This window comes from Chenopodium album, chromosome 7, assembly GCF_948465745.1.
Source record: "Chenopodium album chromosome 7, dcCheAlbu1.1, whole genome shotgun sequence".
NCBI classification, from domain to species: Eukaryota; Viridiplantae; Streptophyta; class Magnoliopsida; order Caryophyllales; family Amaranthaceae; genus Chenopodium; species Chenopodium album.
In genome coordinates this window covers 59,919,484-59,928,272 of record NC_137840.1, presented here as the reverse complement: position 1 = coordinate 59,928,272, position 8,789 = coordinate 59,919,484, and the positions used below count along the sequence as shown (strand labels likewise).

General features: G+C 37.8%; 1 pseudogene; it reads right to left on the bottom strand.

The window, feature by feature from the left end:
* Positions 1–5,079: 5,079 nt before the first annotated feature.
* Positions 5,080–7,046, bottom strand: LOC145637998 (3-ketoacyl-CoA synthase 4 pseudogene; annotated as a pseudogene).
* Between the last annotated feature and the right edge of the window lie 1,743 nt (positions 7,047–8,789).

Genomic DNA, 8,789 nt, shown 5'->3' with positions numbered 1-8,789 from the left:
TAGGCCATATGTAATAAATGATACTCCATATATTATTATTCTAAAAGATAAAATATAAAACATATTTGTGTGCCTCAACCATCAAATGAAACTTTTAGTTATGAATTTATGATATCAAGAGTCACCGTAACACAAAGATCACACGGTCGAATCTTATTCACTCATTCTTGTAAAGTACAATTTAAAGCGCAGGGTATACTGTGAGGGGGCGTGATAGAGTATAAAACATAACCATCGGCTTAAGCAGTTTGATATCTAATTCAAGTTTGTTAGTAGCTCCATTTGATTTATAGATCTCGTCATCTCATAATATATTGTAGTACTCCGTAGACGTAGTACAACATTGATTTCAAATTAAGCTTTTTATTATTCCCGTCAACATTAACTTCAAAACTACTACTAGGACAAAAAAAACAGTTAACTCCATATTACCGAGTGTCTAAAAACAAGACATCAATAAATGTTCAGCATAAATTACAGAGTATCATGTATTTACTCGTACTGAGAGTATAGTAGTTATTTGCTTGGCAACTTTTTTCTAAGGAATAAAAAGTAAATATAGGCACATCACACATTCACACATATTATTGTTTTCAAGGTCTCAAGGATGAAAAATACACAAGGGCATACATATTAAAGAAAAAAAATAGGGTAATTTGTAAAGATGGGCACGGGCCGTGCCGGCACGCGGGCGGCACGGGCCCGGCACGACTCCGGCACGGCCCGGCACGGGCACGGTGGCCGGCACGGCACGGCACGGCGGCACGCCGGCGTGCCGTGGGCCGTGCCGTGAACAAATTTTTTGGGACCGGCACGGGCACGGCCCGTGGCACGGCGGGCGGCACGGTGGCCGGCACGTGGGCCGGCACGCCGGCACGACCCGCCGGCACGGCACGTGGCACGGCCCGGCACGGCCAGGCACGGCCCGGCACGGCCAGGCACGGCACGGCACGGCACGGCCCGTGCCGTTGGAATATGGCCGTTTATGGCCGTTTTCCAACAGCTATAAACGGCCATATTTTCCACCCCATTTCCCACCCAAATCCCCTATAAATACCTCATATTTTCCTCCAAAATTTTCACAATTCATCAACTCATCTCTTCTCTCTTATTCTCTAATTTTCTTACTCCCAAATTCTCAATTCTCAAATTCCTAAAAAACATACAATCTTCCTCTCTTTTGTGAAAAGAAAAAAAAAATTCCTACTCTCTTATAAATTTTACATTTTTACTATTATTACTTGTACTAGTCTACTACCAAAAAAAAAAAAAAAAAAAAAATTGTTATATTTACATTCGGGAAATTAAAAATTCGGGAAATTATAAATTTGGGAAAGCATTGAAGCGTCATTGTAAGATCTAACTCAACTTTATTTTAATTTGTTATTGTTATTGTTATTGTTATTGTTACTATTATTAATTTATTATCATTATTACTATTATTATTATTATTATTATTATTATTATTATTATTATTATTATTATTATTATTATTATTATTATTATTGGAACTACTTAATTATATAAAAACTACTTTCTATTTTAATTGTGGGTTATTTGGATTGTTGAAATCTGTCTAAGGCGGGATTTGGGCTCTGGACAACGTCGCTCCTAACCTCTCCTACCTGGGATCTCATTGATCCAAGTAATCTACTATTATTATAATTATTTTTGAAAATTTAATTTATATAAAAACTACTTACTAATTAATTCTCATTGATCTCATTGTTGTTAATTGTTACTTTGTTATTGTTAGTTGTGTTATTATTATTAATTAATCATGGCATCAAACCCGAACGTTTCCTCCTCCTCTAGAAAAGCCAAGTCAACACGTAGGGAATCACCAAACCCAAACACTTCAATGTCTATGCCCCCCCCTAACATGCCCTTTCCCTCTCCTAACATGCCCTTTCCAAACACTTCCACCCCTTTCTTTCATCCCCAAAACACGGGAGGGCAAGAACAAATGGATGATATGGCTCCTTGGACCCAATTTCAACAAACCCAATTTCAACAATATGAATTTCCTTTTCCTCCTCCTCCTCCTTCCCAAGGTAGCCAAACACAAGCTTGCGGGTCGAGTGAACCATCCACCCATAATCCTAACATATTAGAGTGGTGTACCGAAGAGGATTTTGCTCAAACCAAAAGAAAGAGTGGATGTTGGGTACATTATCAATTAAGTAAAGATGGAAAAAAATGCAAGTGTCGGACTTGTGGTAAAATTTTCTCGGCCGATACCAAGGGAGGGACGGGACACCTTACTAGGCATACAAAAAAATGTGGTGGACCATCTAGTGATCCAACCCAACCTAAAATTTCTCAATTCCATCCACAAGGTTTCATTTACAATTACGAGAGAGATAGGGATGAACTTGGGAGAATGCTTGTACATGCAGAACAACCTTTTCTTTTCGCCGAAAATGATGCCTTCAACAACTATATTAACCGAGCACTACAACCAAAACACAAAAAAATGTCCCGAAAAACCGTTCGATCTGCTGCCATGAAGACTTATCTAGAGTACAAATTGAAATTAGTAAATGAATTAGCTAATCTTCCTTGTAGAGTTTCTTTAACCGCCGATGCATGGGATGGTGGGTACGGACTTCACTATTTATGTGTTACTTGTCATTGGTTAGATAATGAGTGGATGTTACAAAAACGCATCATTCATTTCAAAATGCTTGAATACCCTCATACCGGTCTTAACATTTCACATCATTTAATGGAAGCTATTGATGCATATAGTCTTAGGGATAAAATCATGTCTATGACTTTCGATAACGCAACTTCTATGACATATAGTGCGAATTTGGTTAAACCCCAATTAACCGATTTAGTATTAGATGGAGAAGCACTTCATGTTAGATGCATTTGTCATGTTCTTAACTTGTGTGTGAAGGATGGAACACAAGCAATTGGTCCATTTTATCACAAAATACGGAGTGCTATTTGCACTATTAATAGCTCTAACATGAGATATCAAGAATGGAAAGGTTTTTGCAGGCAACAACGGATTAAAACCATAAAAATAGCACCGGATTGTCCAACTAGGTGGAACTCCACCTATGAAATGTTGAGTCGGGCAATCGAGTACAAGGTTCATTTAACACTTTTTTATAATATGAAATATCCACAAAATGCTTTACTTGAAGATGATTGGGCTAATTGTGAAAAATATATGCAGTTTTTACAATTACTATATGGTATGACACATTGTTTTTCTTCTGTATATAATCCTTGTGCTCATTCTTTTCTTAGCAATGCATGTTTACTTGCACAACTTTTTGCGGAACACCGATCAGAACATGTTTATCGTGGATATCTTCCATCCATGGAGGATAAATGGCGTAAATATTACACCGATATTCCTAAGATTTATATTTTTGCTTCCATTTTAGATCCTAGACAAAAATATGATGGCACCTTTTTATTAATTGATATTTATTATAGTAACATGAATTTTGAAGATGATGTTGAAACTTTTAAGAATAAGGTGACGGATGAGTTTTTTAATTTATATAATGTTTATGAAAGTAAATATGGAACCGTGTCTCGATTTGCCCCTTCTCAAACATCCAAAAATGTAAGTAAACGGGCCAAAGGTTTATTTGCACAAGCTGCTAACTTGATGTCTAAGTATTCAGGTACAGAATCATCATCATCTAGGAGAACTCAAAGCGATGTTTCGGAGTTGCAAATGTACTTAAGTTACGACTTCATGAAAGGCATGGACGATGAAGAGAAGTTTGGCCTCGACATCCTCGATTGGTGGAAATCACAAGCCGTGAAACATCCAATTTTGTCGGCAATGGCTCGTGATATTTTTGCTATCCAAGTCTCCTCCGTTGCTTCCGAAAGAGCTTTTAGTGCGTCGGGAAGAGTTCTAGACGATAGAAGAACAAGACTAAAACCCGAAACACTTGAAATGTGTGTTTGCTTCAAGGATTGGTTGGATGCCGAAACTCGTTCTCAAGATCGTACTTATGCACAAAACGACGACGATGAAGGAACGTCGACTTCTTTTAGTTCTCAATCCACTCAATTGGCGGATGAACTTGAACCTCTAGGAGACGAAGACGAAGATGAAGACGAAGGCGAAGACGAAGGCGAAGACGAAGACGACCAATAATAATTACATGATTACATATTTACATTATACACTATTGTATTCTTTTTGTATTATCGAACTTCGTATTCCGTATAATAAATGAAGTTATTCAATATTCATACACTGTTGTACGATTTTTAATTATCATTACTTATTTTGTAATTTTGTATTATTGAATTATCGTACATTCGTACGGTCGTACCGGCTACCGTCATATAATAAAATAAGTTATTCTTCAATTTTTTGTGTTTTCGGATTATCGCACTAGTATTTTTTTTTTTTATTATATGCATTTTTGTTTTTAATTCGTTTTTTTTTAACATTTATTTTTTTTTTTTAAAAAAAAAAAATAAAAAATAAATTAAGGTCGGCACGGTTTGGCCCGCGGCCCGGCACGGCACGGCCCGCTAGGCACGTGGGCCGTGCCGTGCCGTGGGCTGGGGTGTGCCAATTTCAGGCACGGCACGGCACGGCCCGCCGCGGAGCCGGCACGGCACGGCACGGCACGGCCGCCACCCCGGCACGGCCAGGCACGGCCCGCGGCGGCACGGGCACGGCCCGTGCCCATGTTTAGTAATTTGATTAAAAAATAACATATAATTGGAAAAGCAATATAAAACATAAATTAAATTTTTAGACATGTACTACTGTGTATTGCACAAACAAAAACTATATTAGGAGACGGAAGAATTACAATTTATTAACTTAAACCATATACAGAGTATTTTTCAGCTAACATGTAGGTTAGCCTCATTAATTGCCTTGAACTTTGACATAGCTAGTGATTTTGGAAAAAAGAACTTACCAATTTTTTACTTTGACATAGCTAGTACGAGTAGAATTTTTACTTTCAAGGAGCTGATCTAACTTGAACTTTTTATGTGTGTTTTTGAAAGTTGAGCTAGCTTGGACTTTGACTTCAAGCATTCAAATGCATTGATTAAAATATTCATTGGCATCTCAAATAATAAAAATTTAATTACATTTATAATAACAAATCAAAATTCAATTCACGTTATTATTAGTACAAGAAGCAACTATTACAACAATTTAATTATATCTGTAATAAAGATTAGGAACCTGTTTTTCCTAGCATTAGTTGAATAGTTGCTAGTAGGTAGGCTTCCTTAATAAAAATGTCTCTAGATTGGGTAAATATATAAATTTAAATTTACACTTAATAATAAAATTGAACCATTACCCATGCATAAGAGTATCTATGTTTCAGCTTACGGTATTAAACAACCTACGTATTATATTACTATATATGAACCCAAACTTACACTATAATAGTAACCCCGACTTTAATTGTGGAATCAAACTAATAACAAATCGACAATGTCGTGTCTTTGATCATGTTTAATTATAATTATATTTATAATTATAATTACTACCCCATTTACCATGACTTAAGTGGGTACCTATCGATGCAGTCGTACCAAGGATTGTTGTGGTCATAATTTGAATCTTGTAACGCCTTCCATACCAAACTTCCAACTTTAAATCCTGTCCCAAATGCAATCATCCATACTTTATCCCCTCTTTTGATCCTTTTCTTAGCCTCAAAATAAGCCAACTCGTAAAACACTAGGCTACTCGACGTGTTCCCAAACCGGTGGAGGGTCATCCTCGCCGGCTCAGTCACCACGTCGGGTAGCTTTAATACCTTCCCTACTTGCTCAATTACCGCCTTGCCACCCGTGTGGATGCAAATGTGATCAAATGCTGTTGTGAAGTCGGGCACTATCGGTTTTGACTCACCTTGAGTCAACACCGAGAGTGCCACCGATTTCACGTACTGAACAAGTTGACTTACTGGGAGGACTCTTGGTGCAAGGGTGGTTAAGTGGGCCCGTAAGTTTTGACCCGCTACTCGAATTAAGTCTTTGGTAAGTGAAACTCCCGTATTGCCCTTTGAGTCTTCCTCTTGGAATGCTGCCTTGTAGGAGCTATCATCGGCCCCGTGGTGGGTCCGAAGCGAGTGATCGAGTAGGAACTTGGCCTGACGGCGGCGAGTGGGATCGTTTGTAACGATCGCCGCCGCGCAGCCAACTCGAAAGATGCAATTAGTCACCAACATTGACCTATCCTCTCCATAATACCAATTAAGACCAATATTTTCCGTAATTACGACAAGGGCATTTTTGACATTTCGCCCCGTACCTCTTAAAATATGGGCAGCCATATCGATAGAGAGAATCCCACTCCCGCACCCCATCCCACTAAGATTGTATGCTTTTACAGTGGGGCCCATATTATAATGATTGACCAATAACGAGGCCAAAGAAGGGTCGGGTGAAAAACTTCCACAAGTAACAATAACAATATCTATATCCTTACAAGGATCAATCCCGGTCGTCGATAAAAGAATATCGACCGCCGAGAACATACCCTCCTTAGCCTCTAACAATGCAGAGTCTAAGGTCCCCTTATTAAGCCCTTGAAACATAAAAGGAGGGCCATAAGTCTCCTCTCCTAAACCCGACTTCATGTAAATAGAACGCATAAACTCAAAACTCTTATCGGAAAAACAATTAGTTTTTTTCACAAAATACTCAGCTACATCAAAAGTACACTTCCGTTCCGCAGGAGGTTTGTAACAAGAATAATCGAGGAGGAGGATGGGGTACGGCTTAAAGAAAAAGTAGTAAATAGCGTAGAATAAAATTAAAGGAAAAAACACGGAGAATATAGAGAATGGAGGAATGTAGGATAACAATATTAGAGCTAAAAATGAGGCTTGAAGAAAAATTTGAGTGTATGTCAAGGATAGTATCTTCATTTTTATTTATTTTTTGTTTTTTATATTATTTGATATAAGAAAATATAGTATGAGTGAAAAAAATGGAAGAATTTGAAGAGAATTTATATAAATTGAGTGTATAAATTGAGAAGCATGCAAAGAGGTTGGGTAGACGTGCAATAACTACGTCTTGATTATTCGGTTTTTTTACAGTTGGAAAAATATGTACGGCGATTAATGGCTGGCTTCAGTGCGTATCTATATATGCCGACCTTTTCGCTATTTTTGGTGCAAATCTTTAATTTTCTATGTACATGAAATCAAATGGCTTCAACCTTTTAACAGTATATTTGGAAATTTGGAAATATTTACGTAATTTTGCTTTGAGAGAAGGGTTTACTTTATTTGAAATTTTATTAACGCCATTATTTTATTGATAAAGATAAATTGTTGTCTTAAATATATGCTTACTTGTCGTTTTATGATGTTGTTCTCATTTTTTGGAAATTTACATAAAAAGAAATACTTGTATGAATTAAGTTGAGTGAGTGGTTGTGGACCTTGTGGTTACTTTTCTAGTAGATAACTAGAGCTAGAATCTTACTATAATTAGCCCTATAGTGGACGAAATTAGCTGGTTAGGGCTTAAGGACATAAGGTAATTATATTTATTCCGTTTGTTTTTAAATAAGTGATGAAGTGTCACTTGTGAGCAATTTGATCGATCATGAGTTACTGGATTGGAATGTGCAATGAACTGAACACGTATTCAATGAAGTTGATGTTCGCAGCATCTTATATTCCCTTGAGCTCGAAAATCGGCCTTGACTCTGCTGCGTGGGCTTCTCCATTGATGGCTACTATTCTATAAAAGCCGCATATATGATAGGGAAGTCATGTAACCTTGATCTTCTCCATAAAGCATGGGTTGATATCTAGAGTCTAGAAGTTACACCGAAAGTCTATAACTTCTTGTAGCGCATCTGAACTAGAACTACCTATGCGTGCCTATCTCAAATTCAGGCACATGACCAAGTGTTCAAACTATCTATAGTGCTTGGGTTGTCATACTTGTCAAGAATCATTGCAACACGCTTTTTTTTTACTATCCTTTTATTCATGATTTATAGGTGGAATAGGATTGCACGAAAATTAAATAATGTCTCTTTTGCCTTCTGGTATGTCCTTCGTTCTTGGAATTAATAGAATCCTAGTGCAAACTTGATAGGAAAAAATTTACAGGGGCACATTTTGTTAAGGAATTCATGGACTAAGAGGAATGACAGGGTGTTCAACGGCAAAGACACCTACCACCTAGAGATCATAGACCGCGTTTATCGACTTGCTACTGATTGTTGTATGTTGAAGAATAGACCTCTCAAGTAACTCTGCATGTAAGTATCCCACATTGGTTGAAGAAGAGAAAGTTAATCACTTTATAAGGCTAAGAGGATACTCCTCGTTTAGCCATATGATTTTGAGATGAAACCTCCTAGACTTGTAAAGTGGACTCTCTCTTGGTTTATGGTGCGACCCAAACCCGTATTTAACATGGTATCAGATCCAAGTTCACGATATGGGGTTCTAAATGGCTAAAGTTCACTGGGCCAAGAGTAGGTCCATGTGAGGGGGAGTGAAGAAGCACTCTTCCCCAAAAAATCACATGTGAGGGGGATCGGAGTGTTGAAGAATAGACCTCTCAAGTAACACTACATGTAAGTGTCCCATATTGGTTGAAAAAGAGAAAGTTAATCACTTTATAAGGCTAAGGGGCTACTCCTCCTATAGCCATATGGTTTTGAGATGGATTCCCCTTTAGACTTGTAAAGTGGACTCTCTCTTGGTTTGCGGATGCGGCCCAGACCCGTAATTAACATTCTATCTATGCACACAAGATCTAAAGAGGAATAAAAAAAAAAGGTACCTGCAACA